A 22,054-nucleotide genomic window follows, 5' to 3' on the forward strand; every position below is an offset into this window, starting at 1 on the left:
GTGATTCTGTTATTTAAAGATACACGTCTCTTTATACAAATGGCCAATAAATAAAGCTAACTCCATCATATAGTACACAAAGATTTTATCTCTTAAAGCTTTGGAGGAAAAACTGGCTGTACTTAATGGTGATGATGTGATATAGTGGGCTCTTACTGTGAAAATTCTAGCCAGGTATTTTCCATGTTAATTTTAACTATACAGTTTCACTTTGAACTGACTTTTTTTTTTTTTTTTTTTTTTTTTGACAGGCAAAGTTGGACAGTGAGAAAGAGAGACAGAGAGAAAGGTCTTCCTTCTGTTGGTTCACCCCTAAATGGCCGCCACAGCCGGCACGCTGCGCCGATCCGTAGCCAGGAGCCAGGCACTATAGGCAGAGGATTAGCCTATTGAGCTGCGGTGCAGGCCGAAAGCATATATTTTGAAGACCCTGAGAAGTCTTCACTGAAGTTGGAGCACTTTTTCTTTAGAGGGCCAGATAGTAGATCTTTTCTTCCAGTCCCTATCCCAAATTACTCAGCTTAGCAGTTGTTAACTCCTTAATAGCCATAGATAATTTGTAAATAAATGGACATGGAAGTGTGCTAATAAAACTTTATTTACAAAAACAGGAAGCAGGCTGGATTTGACCATCAGGCAGTAGTTTTCTGACTCCTGGTTTAGACCAGTGTGACCAAGTTTATTGAATTGTGGCCATTCTCCCCTACCTCTCCTTTTTAAACCTGAAACCTATATTAGACCCATAGATTCTTGAATCTGAATTCAGATATTGGATGGCTTCATATCTTCATGAGTGACACTGACAGTTGGTGACATGTAGCAGGTTGTCACTTTTCCAGTACCTGTGTTGTCATTGCTGTATGAATTAGTGGGTGTTGTTAGCTGAGTTGCATCACCCCAAAGTTTATATATGGAAATACAAATCCTTAGTACCTTAAGATGTGCCTGTATTTAGAAATCAGGTCTTTAAAGAGGTAAGTAAGTGGAGCCAGCGCTGTGGCGCAGCAGGTTAATGCCCTGACCTGAAGTGCCAGCATTCCATATGGTTGCTGGTTCAAGACCTGGCTACTCCACTTCCAGTCCATCTCTCTGCTGTGGCCTAGGAGAGCAGTGGAGGAAGGCCCAACTGCTTGGGCCCCTGCACCCGCGTAGGATACCTGGGGGAGGCTCCTGGCTCCTGGCTTCAGATCGGCTCAACTCAGGCCACTGCAGCCAATTGGGGAGTGGGCCATTGGATGGAAGCCCTCTCTCTGTCTGCCTCTTCCTCTCTCTGTGTAGCTCTTTCAAATAAATGAATAAATCTTTAAAAAAAAATTATAAAAAATAATAAAGAGATGATTATGTTGGCTGGCGCCGTGGCTCAACAGGTTAATCCTCCGCCTAGCGGCGCCGGCACACCAGGTTCTAGTCCCAGTCGGGGCACCAGATTCTGTCCCGGTTGCCCCTCTTCCAGGCTAGCTCTCTGCTATGGCCCGGGAGTGCAGTGGAGGATGGCTCAAGTGCTTGGGCCCTGCACCCCATGGGAGACCAGCATAAGCACCTGGCTCCTGCTTTCGGATCAGCATGGTGCGCTGGCTGCGGCGGCCATTGGAGGGTGAACCAACGGCAAAGGAAGACCTTTCTCTCTGTCTCTCTCTCTCTCACACTGTCCACTCTGTCTGTCAAAAAAAAAAAAAAAAAAAGTTGATTATGTAAAATGAGGCTGTTTGAATGAGCCCCAATACAACCTGATGGATGTCTCTGTTAGAGGAAATTTATACAGAAAGAAGCCAGATGTGGCATGTGCAGAGGAAATTGCATATGAAGAGGCAACAGGAGAGCAGCCATCTGCAAGCCAACAAGAGGCCTCCAGGGAAACCAACCCTGCTAACACCTTGATTTTGGACTTGCAGACTCTGCAACTGTGAGACAATACATTTATGTTGTTCAAGCCACTCAAGTCTGTAGTATTTTGTTTTAGTGGCCCTAGCAACCTAATACCATGGTGACCCTACTTTAACCACCTGAACTCATTGAGATGTTGCATTTCTTTGCTCATTCACATATCTTTTTTTTTTTAATGAGTGAAGTTATGTGCTCTAATTTGCCTATTTGGCATGCTCAGAAGTCTTTAGACATATCCCTTATGCACTTTAAGAATGGTTGTAGAACACATCCCCATCATGTTCTTGCTAATTTTCCTCTATTTAGTTTCCTTCCAAGTATTGTCTGCACCATTCCTGTTCCTGGACTCTGGGCCTTCAAACAGAAGCATATTTCTTTGGCTTACTGAGCTGCTTATTGCGGGTGGAAAGTCAGTGTGCACGGGGCCATGTAATCAGAGAACTCCCTTACTGTATGTAACCTCAACCAAAGGTTCTTATTTCCCTGACTCAATTTCCTCATCTTCATAGTATAATAATGCACTATTATTTTTGGAGTTCCTGAAAGCATTAGTAGCAAGGTAAGTGCTGTGCCTGGCATAACATTTGGCTCATGGTGGATACTCAATAAATGGTAGCTATTCTAAGCAATCAGGAGGTATCTGTTTCTTCTTCTTCCTTTGGCCTGTGTAACCTAAATTGACATCAGTTGTGTAGTCTTTGGTACCACTGGCTAAAGACATAAGGAGTTTAAGTAGTTCTTCACAAGAGATGCTAAACACTATTGGATTTGCCATTTTGTACAGGGCTTGATCCTTCCAGGGACTTTTGTCACCTGGCAGACACATGTCCCTTTCTCTGAGCCTCATTTATTCTACCTGCAAAGTAGGCGGTGTGGACAACAACACATCCCCAGTGTATTCCTTCTGAGCCAGCGTTTTACCCATGAGGACTGGATGTGAGAGTTCATCATTCTGATTTTGATACCACTGAAACCATTATCCCAGCCTCATCACTACCGCCTGTGAACATTTGCGCTCACTGTTTACGTTTAGCTTTGTTACCATGTTGACGCTTAATTCAAAACACCTAACGTAAAACCGACCTCCTTTAAGCTTCGAGTGATCAAAAATAAATGAAATTTTTTGTTTCTTAAAATAACTCCTCTGATTTCCTCCTCAAAGGAGACTGAAAAATACTGCCTATAAGCAACTGTCATCCTGCACTACGCTCTCATTACAGTTGAAAGCCTTGAATATTGAGTTCCTGTTAGAAAAGACGACATCAGAAAGAAGAGGGTGCAGAGGAGCTCATGAAGCAATCCTACTGGGTTCTTTCTGCCTCGGGCGCCATCTTGCCCTGCATGTTTGCATGGACATCTAAGGGGCACTGGGGAGTCAGGTGGGACGCAGAGGGAGTGGTGCAGTGGGAGAGTTTCATTTAACCACATGGCAGGTCAGTGAATACACACCTGCTTGTCCACCCTCTGCCTTGTCCAGTTCTTACACACGGGTGAGACAGATTGGCTTCCCAGTCGACGAGGGAGAAGCTGGACTGAAGCTGAGCTTCTGAGGAAAAGCTGTTTTCTTTTCTTTTGGCGGGAGAATGACAAATACATATAAATGAGGATATCTTATGGTGCAATATGCACAGTAAATTTCATCAGTATTCATGACGGGTTTCATTCCTACCACAACTGACATCTGTTAAAAACCAGACTCCGGAATGCCATCCTGGTTTTAGTAATTCTGAAACATGGGTTCTGAGGTGGTATTTTACGGCGTTTTCTCTCCCACTTTGACAGCCCAGATTTTATGACTGACTGTAGATAACTTTGGGTCCTTCAGTTCCTCTTCCTACACAGGAGAGAGAAAGCTAACAGGATATATTCATTGGCACACAACGTGTAAGAAGCCAAACTGGTATCCCATCTTTAGTTGTTAAGAGACTAGCCTCAATGTCATCTCTATTTTGAGAGTTCTCTATTCTAAATCTCACCTAATTAGGTGATTTTCTCAAACTGTGATTAAACTCTAGCCAGCAAGGGGAAGATTAGAAATAAATTACAATTGTCACTGGCTGAAGATTTATAGTTCCTTCCCATGTGCCTACAGAAATTAAGGAGCTTCTCTCTTTTGTATTACAGGCTTTGATGAGAAATCCAGAAGAAAGAATGTGTGCAAGAAAAAGATGATATCTGTGCATAGCAAACAAAATCTGAAGATTGTTCCACTGGAAACAAAAGGAAGACAAGAGAATACTTACTAGTTAAAGGTAAGTGATCAGTTCTGTAAACATCGAACTTGTTGAATTTGTTAGAACTGGAGCGTGGGTTTATTTGGGTTTTTGTGTGAGCTCACCTTGGCTTGTCAAGTGGGCAGGGGTTGCAATATGTGATAAGACATACCATCCAGATATTTGTATAACTAGCAATGAGGAAGAAAATTAGCACATAGAATTATGCCCCTATGCCCTAATGAAAGCTAAATGCCCAGAAATGGAACCGCTGCATTTGAGAGAAGTTCTCTGGCTAGAGAACAAAATAAACAAAAACCAAAAACATAACTGTACTGTGCCTTAGATACATTTTCTATATTTACAATATTTTATCTGCACAGTTGTAAAGTTATTTTTATTCACAATGGAACACTTGACCTGCTTATGTGCAGTGGACAACTGAACAAAGCTAATGGTTGGTTATTTCTGTCCATGCAGTGATTTTTATCCTTAGCTTACCTGTAGTGCCTTTTAGAATGTAATGGGGTGGGGTGGGGGGTGATTGTACGAGCATTGCTATAATGATAGCAATGCTGTAGAATCCAGACTATGAGGCAAACATGGAGTACCTCCACCATATGGTGTATCATATTCCTTAATCAGCTGATCCCAGAAGTTCATATCAGACAGACAGAGTGATTTGAAGGGTATAGAAGGTTATTGATGTGAAACATGCAAATGTATGGGTTGTGCACGAGTACAATGTGTGACAGTTAACTGCTGTGTTTACTTAGTCATTTCAGAATGCTTCCTGGAGCAAAATCATTGGTAGGGTTGCAATTCTGTATGCCAGCTCACGCTGGAACAGTCAAGGACAAGACTCTTTAGGGTCTTGCTGTACACTTACCACTTGTGTGACTGGTTACAATGACCAATATCCTCTTGCCTCTGTTCTTCATCTGTTAAAATGTGGTCAATGTCAGTACCTGCTTCCCAGGAGTGTTAGTTAATGTAATGATTTGAGATAGGCAAAATGCTTGGAAGAATGTCAAGCATATAAAAAGTACTTAAGAATTATTTGCAGATTTTATCACTAAGTTAAATGTACTTCTTTGGTTGTTTTTATTTATTTTTTTTAAGTTTTTTTTTAAGATTTATTTATTTTATTTGAAAGTATTACAGAGAGGGAGAGGCAGAGGTAGCTGGCTCGGGGGAGGAGAAAGGGAGAGAGAGAGAGATCTTCCATCTGCTGGTTTATCCCCCAAATGGCTGCAATGACCAGGATTGGGCCAGGTCGAAGCCAGGAGCCAGGAGCTTCATCTGGGTCTCCCATGTGGGTGCAGGGGCCCAAGGACTTGGCTATCTTCTACTGCTTTCCAGGCACGTTAGCAGGGAACTGGATCCGAAGCAGAGCAGCCAGGACTTGAATCAATGCTCATATGGGATGCTAGCGCTTGCAGGCAGCAGCTTTACTGCAGCGCTGGCTCCAGTTGTTTTCATTTTTAAAGGCAGATGTGGAAGAGCATAAAAGATGTTGAGAACATAAAGGATAATATTTCTTGAATTCTGGAAATATTCGCATTGTCCATTTGGCTGTCCCAGGAACTGATGGATGCTAGAGAGGAAAAATAGCTACAGGGGGCTCAGTGCATTTCTCAAACTATTATTATCTCCTTGATTCAAGTATTTTAGGAAGTATTGGAGAATAAAGATTTAAATCATGCAGGATCTTTAAAAATTATAAATAAAGGCCGGCGCCAAAGCTCACTTGGCTAATCCTCTGCCTGTGGCGCAGGCATCCTGGGTTCTAGTCCCGGTTGGGGCGCCAGATTCTGTCCCTGTTGCTCCTCTTCCAGTCCAGCTCTCTGCTGTGGCCTGGGAGTGCAGTGGAGGATGGCCCAGGTCCTTGGGCCCTGCACCTGCATGGGAGACTGGGAGGAAGCACCTGGCTCCTGGCTTCGGATCGGCGCAGCGCACTGGCCGTAGCAGCCATTTGGGAGGTGAACCAACGGAAAGGCAGACCTTTCTCTCTGTCTCTCTCTCTCTCCCTCACTGTCTAACTCTGCCTGGTAAAAGTAAAAATAAAAATAAATAAATAAAGCACTTAGTGCAGTGGTTAAATCACTGCCTGGGGCACCCATGTCTCATATGAGAGTGCCTGGTTTGAGTTGCAGCTCCTTTGCTTCCAATCCAGTGCCCTGCTAATGCCTCCTAGGAGGCAACATATGATGGCACAAGTACTTGGGTCCCTGCCACCCATGTGGAAGACCTGGATGGAGTTCTGGGCTTCTAGCTGGATCTGGCCCAGCCCTGGGTGTTGGAGAGCATTTGGGGAATTAACCAATAAATAGAATATCCCTTCCCTTCACTTCCCTCCCCTCCCTTCCCTTCCTTTTGCTTCCCTTCTCTCTCTCAAATAAAAAGAATATAAAAATAAAATTTAAAAAATACAACAGTGCTATACCTGTACATACATTGTTTTGTTTTGCCATTTCATCTGGAAAATAAATTCCCCAAAGTTCTGCTGCCTGATCAACAGGAACACATACTTAGAATTTTGATAAATATACCAGTTTAGCTTCCAAAACTGTTGCCTCTATTGACATTCTAATCAACAGTGACTTTGAGACCCTTTTTGTCTATATCCTTCCAAAACAGAGGTTTAAAAAATTTCTTTTCTTGCCATCTCATAGGAAAAATGCTTGGTTATTCAATGTTGGTATAAGGTAGAACATGCATGGTATGCAATGAGGACAGAAGGGTGTTGGGGGTGAAACTGGAGGATGTGAAACTGGAGCATCCTGTCTGAAAGAATCTCTTGGATCCAAAGCATAGAACAGGATTTCATGTAAACAGGACCAGAAAGGGTTCTGCTTGGCACTACAGTATGATATTTGGTAGGAATGCGTACAAGACTGTACTTGATAGTGAAGTACTGACAGTTCCTTCACCACGGTTGGCAACTACCAGTACCCTAAACCCCAACCTCAAATCCTACCCCTTCTCCCTACAATCCAGCAACTCAGAGACCAAAAGGGAACCTCCTGGACCCTGACTGGCATACAACTAATTTCTATTTGGGTTGATCCTTATTTGTGTTCACTGGTTGTTAATATTTTTGAATAACCTTCCTGCCTACATGAGTCTTAAGTTTTTGTGAGACCCATTAATTACTTCCTCCTTCTATTTTTAACCTCTAGCACTGTAAAGCAAACAATCATTTGTCTATCTCAATGATAAGATTCTTTTTTGAATAAAAGATTTGTTTATATACTTTGAAAGAGTTACAGAGAGAATCTTCCATCCACTGGTTCATTCCCTAGATGGCCACAGCACAACAGCTGAGAGTGGGACAGGAACCAAGAGCTTCATCTGGGTCTCTCATGTGGGTGGTTGGGATCCATACACTTGGGCTGTCTTCCATTGCTTTTCCAGGCCATTAGCAGGGAGCTGGAACTAGTACGCATATTGGATACCAGTATCTCAGGCAGTGACTTTACTCACTATACCACAAGATTGGCCCCAAGATTCTGTCTCACTCATTCTTTCAGTCCCAGAATGATTACTGAACACCTCTATATGGTAATTGCTCTGCCAGGATTTCAGGGCAAATGCTTTCCCAGTCCACAAGGCACTTACACAGTAGTAGGGAAGGCAAGTAAAAAGTAACAGAAGAGACAAAATAATTCCCAGTAGCAGTGAGTGCTATAAAGGCAACAGGCAGGGGTCTGAGGATGAGATAATCAATGATTAACTTAAAAAAATAAGATTTGTTTATTTATTATTTGAAAGGAAAAGTTAGAAAGAGAGGAGAGTCAGAGACTTCTTCTGTCTGCTGGTTCACTCTCCAAATGGCCGAAAGGCTGAATCCAGAGGCCAGAAGCCAGGAACTGTATCTGGGTCTCCCACATGGATGGCAGGGACCCTAGTATTGCTTTCTCAGTTTTATTAACAGGAAACTGGATCAGAAGTGGAGCAGCTGGGACTCAAACTGGTGCTAATATGGGATGCCAGTGTCACAGGCATTAGCTTAACCAGCTCAGCCACAGCACCATCCCCATGAATGAGTGACTTCTGCCATCATTGCAAATCTATGCATTTTCCTTTATTTAATTAATTCACTTTATTATTTCACAGCCAGAGACAGATGGACAGACAAATGGAACTCCCTTCTACTGGTTCACTCCCCAGATACCTGCAACAACCAGGACTGGGCCAAGAACTCAATCCAGTTCTTTCCCATGGGTAGAGGAAACCCAATTCCTTGAGCCATCATCTGCTTTCTCCCCATGTCTGCATTAGCAGGAAGCTGCAATCCAGAGGCAGAGCTGGGCACTGAACTCATGCACTCTGCTGTGGTATACAGGTGTCTTAGCTGGGGTCTGAACCAGCAGACCAGCCCTTCTCCCATTATTGCTACTGAAATAATCAAGCTCATCACCTACCACACTGGTAGAGAGGAAGCAATTTTTGATCACTCCACTACAAGGATATGGAAAACAGGCACTCACAATATGTTGAAGAGATTGCCAGTAGGGACAGCTTCCCAGAGGGAGGCCTCTTCAGAGCCCCAGTCTCTGAAAGGAACAGTCAAGGAAGAAAGTCAGGGCCAAGGAGGGGAGACAGGCCAGGCTGCATGGTGCAGTGTGTGCAGACTCCAAGTGGGCAAGAGCTGGTGTGTCTTAGAGGAACTGGAAGGAGACAAGAGTTATTAAAGAGGCAGATTTTTTGTCATATGTATTTTATCACAATTTTTAAAAACTCTAAAGAAATCTAATGTATGGACAAAAAATAAAAGCAGGAAAATACACAATGCACACTGTGTATGTAGGCTGGCATGGGATTTAGCAAGGAGATAAAAATAAGAGGATATTGTCTTTAATACTTGTGAGATTTTTTTTTTTTGTTTTGCCTTCTTAACAGTGAGCATATATTTTTAAAAACTGAAAGTTTTTTTTTTAAGTCAGCCTGACCTTTGGTAAACCTTTGGAACTGGTACAATTTTCTAAATTGTGCAAACAAAACAACCCTGAAAAATCTGTTGGCAGTTGTGTTTGCTTGCTCCCAGCATCCCTGTGCAAGGCTTAACCTGAAGTAAAAGTTTCATTATAGTTTAAAGCACAAAATGGTTTTCCTTTCCCACATTAAATTACATCATGTGGAAAAACAGGCTCTCAATATAGTAAGATTACCCCTGCCTCCATGAAGACTATCTAGTAATTTACTACAAAGCAAGATGCTTCTATTAATAGCTTTACATTCCCTTTTTTGGTAAAGTATTTAAGGCCAGTTGGTTATAAAAACTGAGCCACAATCTCAGAACACCTTCAAGTTTTTACACATAATAAAAAATTTTTAAAATCCTCATAAAGTTGTAGAAAACTCCATTTTAATGAGTCATCCATTTTCCTTCATGAAGTTTAAATGTGATGGTGAGTTTGTGTGAGTAAAGAGAGAGTGTGGAAGGTGCCCCACTCTGGGGTATGCGTGTTAGCACTCATGAGGGAGAGTCCTACAGACGATCGGGGGGAAGGAGATGATTTTCAGGACCCCCGTTTATGCTGTATCGGAGTGCCAGCTTGAGCCTCTGGTGTTCAGCTTCCAGTCCAGGTTGCTGCTAGCGCAGCTGGAAAGACAGGGGTCATGGCCTGAGTGCTTGAACCCTACCACCCACGTGGGAGATGCCAGTGGAGATCCTGGCTCCAGGCTTCAGCCTGGCCCTGCCCTGGCTGTTGAAGGCGTTTGAGGAATGAACCAGTGGTGGAAGATCTCTCTCTTGCTGTCACTCTTTCAAATTAATAAGTATAAATAAAATTAATTAACAATTAAATCATTAATAATTAAAATTAATAAGTATAAATAAATAATGATTACTAATTTCAAATGAATTTTTTGAAGATTTATTTATTTGAGGGGCTGGCGCTGTGGTGCAGCAGATTAACGTCCTGGCCTGAAGCGCTGGCATTCCATCCATATGGGTACCAGTTCTAGTCCCGGCTGCTCCTCTTCCGATCCAGCTCTCTGCTATGGCCTGGGATAGCAGTAGAAGATGGCCCAAGTGCTTGGGCCCCTGCTCCCACATAGAAGACCTGGAAGAAGCTCCTGGCTCCTGGCTTCGGTTTGGCACAGCTCCAGTTGTTGCAGCCGTCTGGGGAGTGAACCAGCAGATGGAAGACCTCTCTCTCTGTAACTCTTTCAAATAAATAAATAAATCTTTTTTATTTGAAAACCCTGAAAAGTAGAGTTACAGAGAGGCAGAGGCAGAGGCAGAGGCAGAGAGAGAGAGGTCTTCCATCCATTGGGTCACTCATCAAATGGCTGCAGTGGCTGGCACTGAGCTGATCAGGAGCCAGGAGCTTCCTCTGGGTCTCCCTATGTGGGTGCAGGGGCCCAAATACTTGAACCATCTTCATCTGCTTTCCCAGGCCATACCAGAAGGCTAGATGAGAAGCGGAGCAGTTGGGACTCAAACTCAAACCTGTGCCCATATGGGATGGTGGTGCCACAGGCAGAGGCTTAGCCCACTGAGCCACAGTGCTGGCCCCAAATGAATTACTTTTAAATGGAGATTATTTATTAATTCTTAACATTCTTTTATATTATTGGGTTCTTGAACTGCTACAGTTAGGGAATGTTCTTAACAGTTAGAGAGGTGGCCGGCGCCGCGGCTCACTAGGCTAATCCTCTGCCTTGCGGCGCCGGCACACCGGGTTCTAGTCCCGGTCGGGGCGCTGGATTCTGTCCCGGTTGCCCCTCTTCCAGGCCAGCTCTCTGCTGTGGCCAGGGAGTGCAGTGGAGGATGGCCCAAGTGCTTGGGCCCTGCACCCCATGGGAGACCAGGAGAAGTACCTGGCTCCTGCCATCCAGCCGCAGCGCACCGGCCGCGGCGGCCATTGGAGGGTGAACCAACGGTAAAAGGAAGACCTTTCTCTCTGTCTGTCTCTCTCACTGTCCACTCTGCCTGTCCAAAAAAAAAAAAAAAAAAAAAAGTTCGGTCATTTTTGACCTCTGTATACCCATGACACCATCTCCGTAATCACAATAATAAATATATCCATCGTTCCTAAAAGTTCCCTTGCGTACCTCTCTGACCTCTTATTTCTATCTTGCCCAGCCCCTCTCCTACCACAAAATAATCTTATTGTTAAAATGTCCTTATTACATTTTTCAAATTCTAAAACTAATGCTTGCTATCTGCAGAAAACACAAACAGTAAGAGTATTTTGGGCTGTTGAAGATGAAAACTCTCATCATCCACTCCTCAAAGTTAACATTAACATTTTCTTAATTACAATAAATAGAGAGACAGCAGGTACATGTGTTTTGCTTCCTTTCAGTGTAAGGAATAACTTTGAAATCATGAAAAGTGAATGTGAGCAAAATGTTAAGTGTCCAAGGAATGCTAGGGACCCAAATCTGTGCTCCTTCTGCAGAAATCTGCTTGAAAGGCATTAAAAGATGTGGCATCACTAACCATTGCAGAAATACAAATCAAAACCCCAATGTGATATCACTTCACATAGAATGGCTAGTTTGACTTTCTAAAAAAATACACAATAACAAGTGTTGGTGAGGACGCAGAGAAACTGGAATCCCTGTGCAGTGTTGTTGGTGGGAATGTACAATGATGCAGCCACTGAGGCAAACAGTACAACACTATGCTGTCTCCTCAAAAAACCAGACATAAAATTACCATAAGATCCAGCAATTGTGCTTGTGGGTATTTACCCAAAAGTTTTGAGAATGGGATGTGAACAAATAGATTTTGCACATCCGTGGTCACAGCAGCGTTGTTCACCATGGCCAAATAATCAAATATCCAGCCAGATAAATAGAAAGACAAAACATGGTGTGTATACACCATGCGTTCTTGGGCAGCAGGTGTGAGACAGACCCACAGTGCGGTATGGATGAGGTAGCCAGAAAAGGAATAATACTGTATATGTGATTTCAGTTACATGACATACCTAGGGGAGCCACTTCATAGAAAGTAGAGGGTGGTTGTCAGGGACTGGTGGGAGTGGGAGTGGGGAATTACTGTTTAATGGGTAATTAAACAGTAATCTGTCAGTCTGGGAAGATGCAAATCTTTGGTGGTGCTTGGTGGTGAAGGTTTTACAACAGTGTGGAAGTATTTAATGTCACTGACCTGGACACTGAATATAATTAAAATGATAATTTTTTGTAATGTGTACATAAGCATGTATATATATATATAACCACAGTTTTTTTTTTTTTTTTAATTATTTATTTTGAAGGGCAGAGTGACAGAGATAGTAAGAGATCTTCCATCTACTGGTTCACTTCCCAAATGTCCGCAACAGCCAGTTCTGGGCCAGGCTAAAGCCATATTGGTGGCAGGGATCCAAGTACTTGGGCCTTTTTCCACTGCTTCCCAGGTGCATTAGCAGGGAGCCAGATCGGATGTGGAGCAGCTAGGACTCAAGCTGTTGTTCTGATATGGTTACTCCAGCATCACGAACTATAGCCTTAATCCAGTATGTTGTAATGCTGGCTTCAACACGATATTTAAAAATGGTAAGAAAAGAAAAAAATTCCTAGGTTTTTCCAAATAAAAATGCTAGAAGTACCAAATGTCACCCTAATGTATTTTAATGATAGTTGGCCAAAATTGACCTGATGGTCTAGAACAAGGTGTGGGTGTTTAGCCTACTGGTTACGATATCAGTACTGACACCTGGGTCCCACATCAGAGTGCCTGGGATTAATGTGTGGCTCTGACTCCTGATTCCAGCTTCCTGCTAATGCAGACCCTGCAGCAGTGATGATTCAAAATAGTTGAATGCCTGCTATCCATGTGGGAGACCTGGAGTGAATTCCCAGGTCCTGGCTTCAGCCCTGGTCATTGCTGGTATCTGAGGGATTAAACCAGTAGATGGGAGCTGTTTCTCTCTGTACTTCTATGTTTTTGCAATAAATAAATCTTTAGGAAATTTTAAAATAAAACAAAAGTACAGTATTTTAAAAGGAAAATAAAAATATATTATTTTCTTTTTAACTGATACTTCATACTCCTAATTCTAGTAGTACAAACTAATAAGCAGCAAATGACCAACTTATGGCTAGGCACTCTTTTAAGCATTTTAGTGTATTAACTCATTTGATCCTTAACAGAACAAGGAGCTACTGTGACTTCCATTTCACAGATGAGAACGTTGAAAGCAAACATTGCCAAGGTCACACAGCTAGTGAGAGGCATTGCTGGCCATCCAGCTGTGGCAGTATGTTTCTCGAGCCACAGTCCTGTGAGCAACTATGTTTTACCACCTCTGAAGCCTTGGAGCAGGGGAGCTGTCTATCAACCATGTGGGTGTTGCTAACATTTCTATTGCACGGTTGTAAAGGAAAAGCTTGAGTGCACTGATACAGCTGTCAGTTTTCCTACGGTAGATGCTTGTGACCTGAAGTAGGCAAATCATTTGTCTACAGCTGGGAAATGATTCTTGAGCCTTTACCCAGCATCTTACTAAATGCAGTCATGAAGGAGAACAGAGCAATGCGACATACAAAAATGAAAGTTTTGAAGCTTTTAGGTTGGGAAAGCTCTGGATGAGAGATCTCCACTTTGATGGGGAACATAGGATCTCATATTTCCCCTTCTTTCCAAGATTCATGTCTCCTCAAATGTTAGGATAATTTTTAATATATATTGTTCATATCTGTGTTGAAATTTTTTTAAAATTTTTTGACAGGCAGAGTTAGACAGTGAGAGAGAGAGAGACAGAGAGAAAGGTCTTCCTTTCCGTTGCTTCACCCCCCAAGTGGCCACTACGGCCGGCGCGTTGCGGCCAGTGCACTGCGCCAATCCGAAGCCAGGAGCCAGGTGCTTCCTCCTGGTTTCCCATGCGGGTGCAGGGCCCAAGCACTTGGGCCATCCTCCACTGCCTTCCCGGGCCACAGCAGAGAGCTGGCCTGGAAGAAGAGCAACCGGGACAGAACCGGTGCCCCAACTGGGACTAGAACCCGGGGTGCCGGCGCCGCAGGCGGAGGATTAGCCTAGTGAGCCATGGCGCGAGCCCCTGTGTTGAAATTTAGAAAGTGCTAGATTAACGGGGGATAAACAGTTTCACCAATGCAAGAATTCTTAGGGACATAGGCAAATACTCTGAGTTGCCAAAAAAAGGATAGCATATTCATATTACATAATACATAATCATATATATTATATAATATATAACTGTTTCCCAGAGTTCTTTTGCCCCAGCATACTTCTCCCATGGAAAACCTTGAGGGGTTAGTGCTCCCTGAAGATTTTTGGGAATCTTTGTCCTGAATTGAACATCCTTACTCTGAAATTCTCCAATAGGTGAGACATTTTGAGCTTCAATAGAATGCTACACCTGACCTCACAGGACAGGTTGCAGTCAAAATGTTGGCACCTTAAAAATTAATATATAAAATTACCTTAGGACACATGTATATGGCATATATGAAGCATAAATGGACGTTGGATGTACACTCGGGTTCCATTCCCAAGACATCTTATCATGTACATGCAAGCTTTCCAAAACCCAAAACTCAAGATGCTTCTGATCCCAAGCATTTTCAGATAAGAGAGACTCAACCCTCCTGTCCTGGGGATTTTCCAAAGCTACGATCAGGGATCCATCTCCCTCCACTCCTTGTTTATAGTCTGACTGAACATTGACTAAAATCTTTATTTTCTCTCAGCACACTAACAGGCCAACATTTTCAACCAGACTTTGCTAAAAACTTGCAAGGGATAGGTGAGACAAATGAAACTCCATAAATAGTCACATTTCTAAGATCCAGCAGACTGAGCTGAAGAAATAGCAAACGTGCCCAGCTCTGCTGTGCCAGTGCGGAATACAGCTTCTCATTATACCTAGCCTGGCTCTTTTCTCCCTAGTTTTCCAGCCAAGTGGCCTTTTCATCATCTCATGCTCCAGGAGCATCTGTAGGTTTATCCCATCACAACCAAGAATAAATCCCTCAGAACTTTGTGTTTCACCCAGCTCAGATTGTTTTCTGATTTAAGTTTCCCAGTTCTGCCCCATGATCTTTCCTCTTAGTCCTAATGACCAGCTCTGGGGAATCTCTGTGGTGATGAACATGAGAGGTCTAGTAAATGTGCCACTGTCAGTGCCCATGCCAGGACAGACATTATTAATCAACACAACACTCTTTCTGTACAGAACTTAAAACTGGTCTCACAATCCTTCCTGACACAGGGCTCTCTCCCAGGCAGGCATTATCAATAGACTGATGTTCACCTGAGTGGGAAAACTCTCATCCAAGCCTATTCCTGGAGAGTATGCTAGGGGTAAGGTATGGATAAGAAATAAGATAAGAAATATGGATAAGAAATAAACTTTTTAAAGTGTGTATCTGTGTGTGTGGTAGAAAATTAGGGAAATAATGTTTATTTAAGAGAGTCACCCAGGAAGGATTGTGAGACCAGTTCTGAGTTCTAGGAAGGGTGTTGTGCTGATTAATAATACCTGTCTTGGTATGGACATATCCCGGTATACGCAGAGCCTCCACACTCCATTGTTTGAATTCTAGTTCTTGTTGATGTCATTTGGCATATGCCGTATTTTTTAATTAGCAACAAACATCCTATGCTTTTTGTGAAATTCCAGCACAAGCTGTGTCAGGTGTAAAATGGCCTTACCTGTAGTAGTAGACCTTCAAGCTAAACATCCTCTGACAGCTTGACTTCTGCTAGTGCTGTTTATGTTAGCATTAAAGAATAAGAGAAGGCCATATAGTACAGTCATTAAGCATGACCTCTGGAGTTAGATGAGGTTCAACCCTTGGCTCTCCCTCTTACTTGCTTTGGAGTCTTTGTGAGTTACAATGTAAGCCAAGTACAAGTTATAACCAAGTTTTCCAAAAGTAAAGATAATAGCACTTCGTTTTGGTTTATTTCCATGATAAGTGTTACTGTGCATCCACTTTTTACCAAGTCCTGCATTATGAGGACATTGATACTAACTTTTAAACTAGGCATTTAATTCACCTAACACTTGAAATGATACAATTATTATTTGTCTTTTAAGTCCGCCCTCTTCTGTTTCAGTTGAAGGTATCATGAAAGGTGGGGGCGAAAGGCCATGTGTATTCTTGAATTTTAGATTGAGTAGAGGTGAGATTTGGGTGGAAGGCCAACAGGGTCAATATTTAATTTTTAAATTGTACATTGGAAGTGAACTTTCGCCTGTGGCCAGTGGGGGGTGCTGTGTGAACAGAGTAACTCTTACAGTACCACCTGCAGATGACAGTGTCTCGCTACAGCTCAGGGGAGCGTGATCTGAAAGTAATGAGCAGCAAGTTCAGCTCTGCTGTTAATTCTGGAGCTTGTGTCTCCTGTGAAATTTAACTCCATCCCCATTATTATGTCAGCAGAATTGATGAACATTTATCAAATGTCCTCTCTGACCAGGGCACTATTGAGTGTAAAAGACGTGCGTGCGGAATTTAAGGAAGAGATCACACTGAAGCTTTGGATATTGTGACGCAAGCATTATGGAAATGCCGTAAATGGTAGATTAGCTATTGATGAGAGATAACGGTGCTGTGGAAAGCTGTGAACAATGATGAAAGTCTTTGAAAGCAAAAACGTGTCTCCCACCTTCTATTTGCCTAAGTCACCATCGGTGGGAGAGAGCAAGGGGTTGGGGCTGGTGTGCAAGAAAGCCAGAGGGCCGCACTAGGTAGAAGTAAAAGGCTGTTATAGTGCCACTGCTGATTCCCAAGAGGTAAAGTTAGTATCATCAGCATCTATGATTTTTGAGATTGCTTCTGCTTCGTTTGTGATCTAGGATCTTTCTTTCATTCTTTCAGTCTTGCCTCTTGAAATTAGCTTCAGAGATTAACTCAGAGTCTCTAAGCAAATTTTAAATTCATCTTTTAATTTTTAAAGAGATTGCCTTTACAAGTATTTCGACTATGAATTTTCATGTTGGGATTTAAGGCATTTAACCTATGTCTTGACATCAGCTTATTTATCATCTAAATAATTCCAATTTGACAATCTGGTAAGAGAAATAGATATCATTTCTTTAATATGTATTTTTGGTTATCAGTGAAGTCAAGGATTTTTTTTCTTAAGACTTATCAGCCGTTTATATTTCTTATGGAAATTGCCTCTTCCTGGCCCTCTTTTCCTATTGATTTGTCTATCACATTAATTAATTAAGACAAAATTAATTTGGGAGTGTTAACAAGCCCTATGTTTTGATAATACAATCATGATTCTAAAGTAGTTCCAGATAATTGGAAAATGTGAATGCGTGGCTTCTGCCTCATCCTTATGGTTGGTGTTGTGGCTGATAGACCATTCTCAATGTTCCTTCTTGGCTGGCCCTGAAGTCCCTGTCTGCCTTGTGACTATTCCAAAGGCTGCAGAGCAGGTGTCTCTGATGTCGGTGCAGATTCCTAGAAAAAAGGCAGGTGGCGCTGTTGAACAGTCCTCCTGGACCCTGGCGTCTGGCTGCTAAAGAGCACCGTTCAACTTACAGTCTAAAGAGAAGCCGTCTTATTCTCCCATCTGTCTCGGTAGTGACTCACTCATTTCTGCATCTCGCACAGAAATGAAGAATTCATCATTACTTAACGATGAATTGTTGAAATGTTAGTTTGATGACTTGCAAAGTGCATTTTGCACGTTTGCTTGTTTTGTTTCTTTTATTACCCAGGATGCTAGAATAAGTCATGAGTGATTGACTTGGCCACAACAGTAAGGCTCTTCCATCCAAAGTTCTGAGAAAAATGCACTTTATGAAGAAATTATGCATGGATTTTAAAAAATTGTACCAAAACAAGCATCTCTTTTAATTCCATTTTCCATGAAGATTTTGAAGTAACCTGGCATAATTTCTCTTAGGGCCAGGCTTTCAAAAAGAGGACCCTTCTGGTAAGCTGGCAAAGCATATGGGTCCTTTGTCAGAAAAACGTGTTTTAATTAAATTATATGGAAATATAGTTACTAAAATGTTACACACGCTTGTGATAAAAACAAAGGTTCTTATTAATTCCATAAAAAGCATGTTCTAGAGATGGGTCTTGCTAACTATCATAGTGTCAACGTTGTTAAGAATATAAATAATATTTTGCAATATAGGCAGTTGTGATGATGTGATTAAAAAAAATCTGTGATTTCCATTGGTGACTGAGTCACAGGCACTGCTAATATTTCCATAGTTTATTATGAACATGTATAAATCATGATGTGTTCTTGAATTCTGTGCAAGGGTCTTTGGAGGTTATGGATGCCTAGCTAACCTCCCCTGGTCCCTGGGCTAGGATGGAGACAGGGATGTGTTTTAAAGGGATGCAAAGGAATTTTATGAAGTTCTAGAAATATTCAGTCTTGATTGTGGTGTTGGGTACATGACTGCCTATATTTGTCAAAAACTTCCAAACTGTACACGAAAAAGGATGAATTTTGTGGTATGTAGAGTAGGCCTTGATTTTTAAAAAGTAAAGAAAGGAAGAGAGGGAGAGAGTGAGAATGAAAGAAAGCAGTAGCGATGCGTTGAGCATTGCTGCCAATGGAAGGAACCCCTGGAAGATCCCTTCTGTTTTGGAGCTGGGTCTCCTGCCCAATTATCAGTGTAACAGGAGGGGTCAAGTGAGAAGACTCTGAAACAAGACTCTCTGAGCCCAAGTTCTGTCTCTGTGGCTCATTTTCTTTGTGACTCTGGGCAAGTTACATCATATCTCTGTGCCTCACTTACTCACCTGTGCCATGAGGGTGGTAATAACCATACCTATTTCATAAAGCTAGTTGAAAATTAATTGTGTCTTATATTTAAAATACTAAGACTGGTGCCTGGTACACAGTAAGCACTACAGTGTCATCTGATATTTAGAAATACTTGGGAGGAGGTCAAGGCCAGAGAGAGCAGCTCAATACCAGTGATTGCATTAGTAATCACAGAAAGATAGTGCTGGACCGTGTTTGGTCAGGGAAATGTTAGTCATTAACACCAATGACAAAAAGGTGAGTTTGTGTGTCCCAAAGGCATGCCAACTTACTTGCTAATATTCTTCTAAATGCGTTAGAGGTACCTGTTTTGTTTTTCTTTCAGTATTGCCTGAACTTTAGCCCCCACATGCATCATCAGCTCCCCAACATCCTCTTCCATTTCCAAATAACTTCCCTGCTGCACCACCCCATGGGATGCATTTCCCAGAGACCAAGCCAGTGCACTGTCTGCAGTGTTTGCAGATGAAAATCACCCAAGGACATGAGAAAGGAGCCAGGTTTCCTATAAAGCCCCAACTGACTGTGCAGCGAGTGCTTATGTTGGAGTGTTGGAACCATGCATGCGATTGCTATTTAGTGCCTTCAGACATGCCACAACACTGTGCTGAGTATTTACCACACAGCCGAATGCTAATCCAGCCAAGTTTCCAGTGGGGCCCCGCTGAGACTTAGGCCCAAGGTGTTTCACCAGTTGAGCAGTTTGTGGGCTGGCAAATAAATTACCTACAAGTGAAGAATTTTTTGCAAGTAGCTTTTTATGCCGTTAGCCAGACAACAGCTCATTTATCTGGAAAAGCAGAACCAGGGAATTATGGAAACCTGAAGTCATGAAATAATCCCTGAGTTTCATCTAAAATAGTTCTAACCTTTCTCACTAAACCTGCATAATGCCAACCTGGAAAGCATGGTGAGGCCACCAAATGTAAGAATGAGAGACTTTAGAGAAGCCGAAGTCAGGGTGGCCACCAGAAACAGGTGGCCAGAATACATGGCCCCAAAGGGGATGTGAGCAGTCTGAATACGTAGGCCAAAAAACAAACCAGAAGGGGTGTTAGGGAACAGAGCTTGCTTGTAAAAACCCCCTTGGTTAACAAGAATAACATGAGATGCTGATTGACCGTTGCTTACTTCATTAAAAGAGAAAGAATTGATAAGGGGAAACATGTATCTTCATTGATTTATTTAAGGGAATATACACTTTATGTACTATCCACAATGGCTTTGGCTAGTTAGCAAGAATTAAGCAACTCTGGGGTCTCATAATCTTCTTCCCCAGGTTAGTGATTTTTAGTGAGCTTCAGACTTACCTGGTTTTAAATTCCATTCTCGAAGGCAATGTATAAGGTAGAGGAGGTGAACATACAGCATATCACAGCGGCTTCTGTTTGATGTCACTAAAAATACAGTGAATTCATTATTTGAGGTAGTTTTGTTCTATAAAGTCGCTACAAACACTGGCAAATCCTGGAACACAGCTCCTAGGTGGAAATCTAGGTTAGGATCCTGTAGGTCTCTGGTGACAACAATCTCATCAGCTGGTCAATACATAGCCCTGTTTTAATTGTGCTTCTAAGCCAACACTGTAACTCATGTCTGAATGAAGCCTACCCAACACACATATTTTTTTTTTTTTTTTTGCAAGCACAGAACAACTGTCTTGAACTTAAGAGCTAGCAGAGTCTATTTGGGCTGCTTTAATGAAAAACCGTAAGTTGTGTGGTTTATACACAGCAGAAATGTATTTCTTACAGGTCAGGAAGCTAAGAAGTTCAAGATCAAAGCACTATCTGATTGGGTGTCTGCCGAGGGCCTGCGTTCTCCGTCCTAGATGGCACCTTCCAGCTGTGCCCTTGCTTGTTGGAAGGGACAAGGCTGCTCTCTGGGACCTCTTTTATAAGGGCACTGATCCCATTCACGAGCTCTCTGTCCTCAGAGTCACCTCCCCAAGGCCTCGCCTCCTAACACCCTCACGTTGATAATTAGGTTTCAACACATGAATTCAGCAGGGCGGCAAATATTCAGACCATAGCTAATTCAATAACTCAGCACTACATGTACGGTCCATTTGAAATGGCGAAATCACCAGCAAAAAGCATAAACGTGTGGCAAACGTAGTACTAAATCAGCTGTCAAAAGGGAACTTGTATATAGCATGACAATTGCAGGAAGACAGAACATTGCCTTGTCACACCTCAACTAGGAACTGCTCATTGGATGACTCAGACTTGTCGCTGCTGTGCATAAGCCAAAGGATAATTTGAGTATTGGTTTTGGAGATACAAACGAATTTTAGTGAGTAGATGAATGTGTAAACCCAGAATCTGTGCAGAAAAGACATTAACTGGGCCGGTGCTGTGGCGCACTAGGTTAATCCTCCGCCTGCGGCGCCCACATCCCATATGGGCACTGGTTCTAGTTCCAGCTGCTCCACTTCCAATCCAGCTCTCTGCTATGGCCTGGGAAAGCAGTGGAAGGTGCTTGGGCCTCTGGCACCCCCATGGGAGACCCGGAAGAAGCTCCTGGCTTCTGGCTTCGGATTGCTGCAGTTCTGACTGTTGCGTCCGTTTGGGGAGTGAACCAGCTGAAGGAAGACCTTTTTCTCTGTTTCTTACTCTCGCTATCTGTAACTCTACCTCTCAAATAAATAAATAAAATCTTAAAAAAAATAATAAAAGAGAGAGAGAGACATCAACTGCCTTTTCCAGATGCATCCAGTACTTAACACCAGGGCTGGCAGCAGCACCTTCCCAGGTGCCTATGGAAATCTCTGGGTGGGGGTGGGGGGGGGGTCTGAGAAGCGGTCACATGTTTCATCCTCCCTTCTTTCCGGGTCACAGTGAGGTCTCTGCTTTCTTTCCATCTGGGCTGACTCAGTGAGAGTCACACGGGGGAGCCGAGGGCGTGGGAGGAAGAGCAGCCTGAACTTTCCCTGGAGCCTTCCTCCTCTGACTTCCTCTCCCATTGTTTCCCTCTGACATTTCCAGCCTTCTCTGTGAAGGTGCATCTGATAACAAGCAGTCGGTTGTACCTCCCATTGCTAGGTCAGTGACTTTGGGGAAATCACTTAACCTAAATTTCCTCAAATGTCAAAGTACCTACTGCATAAGGTTGTTGGTGAGGAATAGCTATGACAGTGCTGTAAGGCAAAAACAGTGGCACCTCTGATACAACGATTGCTCTGTAGATGGAAAAGAGGTCACACTTTTTTGGACCTCACAGG

The 22,054-nt window shown here is 42.7% G+C and overlaps 1 protein-coding gene across 1 annotated transcript in view; it reads left to right on the top strand.

Moving 5' to 3' along the window:
- FRMD4B (FERM domain containing 4B) overlaps positions 1 to 22,054 on the top strand; it is a 365,908-nt gene that overhangs the window by 104,844 nt on the left and 239,010 nt on the right. The window contains exon 2 of the mRNA XM_051851478.2: positions 4,009 to 4,136. The gene's annotated coding sequence lies outside the window, so the exon portion shown is untranslated. The remainder of the gene's footprint in view (positions 1 to 4,008; positions 4,137 to 22,054) is intronic.

This window comes from Oryctolagus cuniculus, chromosome 10 (genome assembly GCF_964237555.1).
Source record: "Oryctolagus cuniculus chromosome 10, mOryCun1.1, whole genome shotgun sequence".
Taxonomy (NCBI): Eukaryota; Metazoa; Chordata; class Mammalia; order Lagomorpha; family Leporidae; genus Oryctolagus; species Oryctolagus cuniculus.